Source organism: Diabrotica virgifera, chromosome 2 (genome assembly GCF_917563875.1).
Source record: "Diabrotica virgifera virgifera chromosome 2, PGI_DIABVI_V3a".
Taxonomy (NCBI): Eukaryota; Metazoa; Arthropoda; class Insecta; order Coleoptera; family Chrysomelidae; genus Diabrotica; species Diabrotica virgifera.
The window spans coordinates 42933246-42939245 of NC_065444.1; positions in this window are offsets into that span (position 1 = coordinate 42933246).

Sequence of the window (6000 nt, forward strand, 5' to 3'; positions counted from 1 at the left end):
GGCCTAGCACATCCGATTACGTCATTCTCGAGGTGTTTACTGTTATACGGGGATCGGCCAAGATTTCTCTTCCGCTACAATATTGTTGCGTATCCGTATGGTTAAAAAAGAAACATAATAGTATAACATTCCGTTAACTTCTAATCATTTTTATTGTTATGCGATTTAAATTTTAATAATGTTCTGTTATTAAATTCTACTTGAAACAATTACTAATAAATATTTCGTCTTTCACTGACGTCATCACAAACCTATAGATTAGCAGACCTGTACGTTTTGTACCTTGTGTACTCCTGGCGGTAAACCCATGAACCGTATTGTGACATGGTCGGCGTAGAACGGAAAATAAGATATCACTTTGGTCGGAGACTTCAACCGAATAAGTACCTAGTGGCAGATAACCTATCCACGTAAAAGTGGCGAATATTTCATTCTTGTTTCAAGTCATAGTATTATTTTGAAAATAAATTATCCAAGTTTATTACGTATGTGTTTAGTGGGCTGAAGAAACGAGGTTGGAGGTTCGCAGCAGTGATTTGTGGTTTATCTGGTAAATAATTTTTTGTTTTTACGCCATATTTGTTTTTTGTCTTATTTGACGTCTTCAAAAAAATTTTACTATTAAATCTTGCAGTGAGCTTATTAATTCAGGCTGGTATCTTTTAAATATTTCATTGTCTGTAATATCCACTAAGAGGGAAAGTATTTTGTCATAAATCTTAAAAAATTACCTCTCTTAATTTGTGGGGTTATGTTACATCACATATTACCCAATTCCAATTTTATATATTATAATCATGAAGTTCTGAAACATAGTAAATTCCGTACATCATATCCACCGATCCTGTTCCGATATTTGGTATTTTCATAAATTCTTACACTACTTTGGCATTATTCCATATCATTTAATAACTATACTATTTTTTATGAAAAGCTATTTCCAAAATAAATATATTCAGCATTTAAATTTTAGACTTACTTGTCTACATATTATCGAGTCAAGGCCATTTTATATGCCAATCTTATGACAAGGCCACCAAACAGTCTAGTGGAAGATTGTTTTTTCCTTTCTAATGAGATAGCTTTTTCTGATTCTTCTTTATTCTAAATAAAAACTTCCTGATTTTTGTTTTTCTTTCTCTGACTTTTCCCTACATTATTACAAGGAAGTAAAACCAGGATTCTATTTTTTTTAGCCACTGGGGAAAATCTTTTAACTACTCCTACCACCTGAGAAGGACCGCTTTTCGACCAAGTCACCTAGGGGACAAGTACTAGAGGAACATGTAATTTTTGTTCTTCATTATCCTGCATTTTGGAGAATTGCCGTGTTACGGTTGACTGCTAGCACCATTCTGTGCTTAAGACTTTACTGAGAAGTAGTAAGGAAAACTTGTGGGGACAATATCAGGTCAATTGGGTTTGTTTCGGGAACTTTTTATATTTAACAGTGCAATAGTTATCTACCTATACCAGTACACTTATACACTTATTTTTTTTATAATATCCAGAACATTTAAGTAATTAACATACACATAGTTCAATAGCACTCCCACACCTGTCTGTCTCTTTGTAAAAGAGGATAATTTGGGCCCAAATAACCTTTTCCCATACAGTAGTTCCTTACATTTATTTTTTATTAATATTATTAGACTTGTTTCCCATATTTTTCATATAACTATATATATATTTTAATATTATTAGCTTGTTTCTTGTAATTTAAATTCCCAATTTGTTTGCTTAACTTAAATTCATTTGTTATTAAATTAAATTCAATCCCTAATCCCTATCCCTTCAGGATAGCTATTAGTTTTACTTGGTCATTATTAAAAACCACGAGTCAGAAAAAGGATCTTTATCATCCAGGACTGCGTTGGTTCAGTTAGGTGTTGCCTATTCAACTCATTGAGTTATATATATTTGTATGGTTCATCCTAGGTAGGTATTTTAGTATTGATTTCTTGTAGTATTTAACGTTGCTGTACGTATTACAATCGTACGATTATTTGGTGAAGGTTGTTGTTTAACCTTAGTGTAAGTTGGGGGTACGCTCCATATAAGAGCTACCCCAGTACTAATGTAATTATAGTTGTATACTCATATTCAGATAAGTAGTTAAGTCAAATTGTCATTTTAGAGTTACATAGGTTGTATTTTTCCTAACTCAGAGGTTGTCAATAATCTAGGTAGTTATATTTTAATAAATATTTATTTGTTTGTATATCAATTATTTTTTTTTCCCATTTTTGAATTTAATAATTTAATATATTGAATAATTTACAGCAGTGTAAGATACCTGGGAGTTCGGTCCATCCCTACTTCTGGCGCCCGCAATTTAGTCTATTTATCTCTTATATTTTTCTATTTTTATTATATTAATATTTATTCTATCTATTTTATAAGCCTCTCTTTTTATATTCATATTTCTGGTTCTAGTCATCATCCCTCTTTAGTTTAAGCTACTGTTCTTCGACAGGCATGCAAACGAGCCGTACCCATCCTTGAGTGTCAAGTCGTTCTCTTGCATTTCTTGCTAGCCAATTCTATTTAGTTTGCCTCTGTCTCCCCATACTTCTATTATCAGTTCCTCACCCACTCACTCATTTCACCTTAGCATTCTAGTTCTACAAATACTACTGCAAAGTAGTTATTTGTTACAATAGTATCTTTATATGCTTTTTAGGTATAATGTTGGACGACTCTGAAATAAAGGAGCTTATTATTCTAACTGGGAAATATGCCACAATTTAAAGCTGGGACAGAATGATATTAATATATAGCTTCAGAACAATATTAAGAAAGGAGTTATTAACCAACTGCGGGGCCTTCCAGAAATGGTAGAACTTTATACATGTAAGTACCTTTTTAAAAATGTGTATACTTATGTATCAACTATAATAGGTTTCTTGAATGTATCGTCTTCTATAAAAATATACAATACAACGCTATATCAAACATGGCTGAGGATGTTTTCTGTTCATTTATTTGAGATAAAGAAATCAGTTAGTCTAAAAGAAATATATGTTTATGGTTAAGAAATGTTATTGCCGAAAACCGTAAATTAGTTAATATGTATTAAATGACTTAGATGTAAACTAATAATACTTTCCCGTAATAAAATTTCTTAATGATTAGGTATGCTGTCTCTTTTAGATTATAAAAATTAAGAAAACTACATATTATTATGTCTGCTTCAATGTTTTCATTGGTTGTATTTTCCCTCTTGTTTTAGCTAAAGAATGTTTATTGTGTGTGACTTAATATTATACAGATAAATAATTAATATTTCATTAACAAAAAGAAAAAAATAAACAAAGATGTGTAGTTTAAGTAATGCCATGTTTGAACTACATATATTTATTATTATTAGTATTAATAGTTCTTATGTGGGGCCGTGTATTTGTTTTTTTTTTGTATTTTCTAAATTTGTCAAAATAAATATCTAAGTATATCTTTATAAAAAAAAATTTATTAAAGTAAGTTTACTCTTTCTACATAACGATTTTGTTTTAGTGAATTGCTGATATACAAAGTGCTATTAACAAAAGAAGGAAAATTTGAGGAAGTTGGATTTGCCTCTCCATCCTTTTATTGTTGTGTAGAAGCCAGTGGTTTAAGAGTGGAGAAAATATTTGTATGTAATAATAACGTTTTATATATTGTTTTATTAATAAATAATGATTTTACCTTAATACAATGATTTATTTCGCCGTATGTAATATCACTTTATTTTCAAGAAATATTAACTTAACTCTAAATATACGTTTATCTCTGCGAAATATATTTCTTAACATTAAATACATTAATTATTAATAGTAAAGTCATAATATTCCTTACTAAGAAATATTATTGCTCAGAAAGAATAGTTTTGTAATGTGTAGAAAATATATTTTTATGACTAATAAAATTAATTAACATCAAGTGTAATTTCTTTCTGATAAATGGGTTTGAAGTTTGCCAGAAATTGATAGTTAAATCATGTTTAAGATATTTCTTTGGCTATAGTAGAATTTATCTGAAATATTTTAGAAAATTATATCTTACATACAAATATATATTTCTTAGGCAATATGCCAAGTCGATCTTTCTTAAATATTAATAAAGTTTCTTTAGGTCAAGAATTTTTTTCTCTCGGTGTGGTTCAGATTTGATTACAGTACAGAGCCTCTACTATGTGCTTATACGTGCAATTTAGATTTCCCCTGGTCGAGTATTTCGCCACTCTGTTATGCTTTGTTTTTCCAACTTAAAAAGATCAGAGGATAAATAATTTCGAATTTTATTTCCTGACTTATTAGACTTTTGATTCATAGATGGTGCTAGTAGCATCTTTGCTAATTATTTTGATAATTACCCGGAAAAGATTTGATTTCAGTTCAGTGCCTCTACCCAGGTGCTCCGATGAGGAAACGGTTATTCCAAAATACGTATAAGCACGTAGTAGAGTCTCTGTATTGTAATCAAATCTGAACCATCTTTTCTTTTGTTTTAGTGTTATTTAATACTTTACTATTTGGTCAGGTGTAGCATATCTTCGTTTCTGATAATGTTAGACCAAAAAAATACGAATAACTCTTCGCAAACATTTAAGTCCCCCATTCACGTTGAGATTGGTATGGATACATTTCGCAATTATCAGTATCGCTATACAAATCTCATAGTGTATTTGGCTGTCTCAGTATCGCTGTAGCAGTATCACAACTCTCTATCTTCGTCGTCTACAACTCTATCGCCGTCTATATCACTGTCGTGAAACAGATGCAGAGCTCATGATACGTGTATCGCATCTTGTCGCGATACATGTGTCGATACTGATCTCAACGTGAATGGGGCCCTTTATTAACAAAGGCCTGCAGTTTTTTTGTCACTTTCCAGGTTTCTCATCCGTAGGGTAAAACAGACATGATATTTAACTGGCATATCATTGTATTATACTGGCCAAACCTCCAAACAGGGTTGACTGGAAGCTTGTTGAGCTTTTCGTATCCTCATACAAATATTGTCTTCTGTACCTCCGATTTCTATTATGACAATTAGTCTCCAACAGAACATTTCAGTGGCGTCTATGTTTATTCTTTCCGATTGTCTCAGGGTCCGAGATTAACATCCGTAGTAGGTCAGTGTTGGGAATATTAGGCAGTTGATCAAACTCATCTTACGCTCTTGCAATTTGACAGTCCTTCCATATTGTGGTCATTTATGCTGTGACAACCTTTGCTAGATCACATTTATGTTTTATTTCTTCCTGTAATGACCCTGTTATTTGTGATCAATGATGTCAGGTATAAGTATAAGCTCACAACCTCAAACCGGTCAATTGTGGTTATTTGTGGATGCACAATCAGTGTTAAGATCAATCAGAATCAGCTCTGTTTGACCATTTGCAAGAAGGGGGGCTGTTTCATCTGAATAACGTAGTCCTACATTTTTCGTATTATATTCAACAGGTGTCCTCGAGTACCTCTACTACTACTATCGGTTTACAGCGTTCTCCGACGCCTTCCGACTCCTAATCGCCATTCTTCTCTGTTTAACCGTAGACCTGGAGGGATTTCTCTTTCCTCAAGTTCTTTTTCAAATCCCTTCCTCCAGCTTCTTCTCGTCCTTCATCTTTTTCTTCTCCCTTGTGGTGTCCATGCCAAAATCTGCTCAGGGATCCTGTCATCTGGAATTCTCTGTACATGGCCGTACCATACTAGTTGTTTTGTTATTATGTCATCAATTATTGTATGTGTGACTCCCATCATCTCTCGTATTCTCTCATTTGGTATCCGATCTCTTCTTTATTTGCCTGCTGCTCTTCTTTAGAAGTCAATTTCTGTTACTTGTAACATTTTCTCCGTTCTTTGTTTCAGTGGCCAAACTTCACTGCCATATGTGATTATACTTTTAACTATGCTATTGTCTATGAGCTGTTTGTTCGCTTTAGATATTTTTTGATCCCTCAGAATGTTAACATGTTAACACCAGGTGGCCAAATTTCCTTATTAAATAATAAGT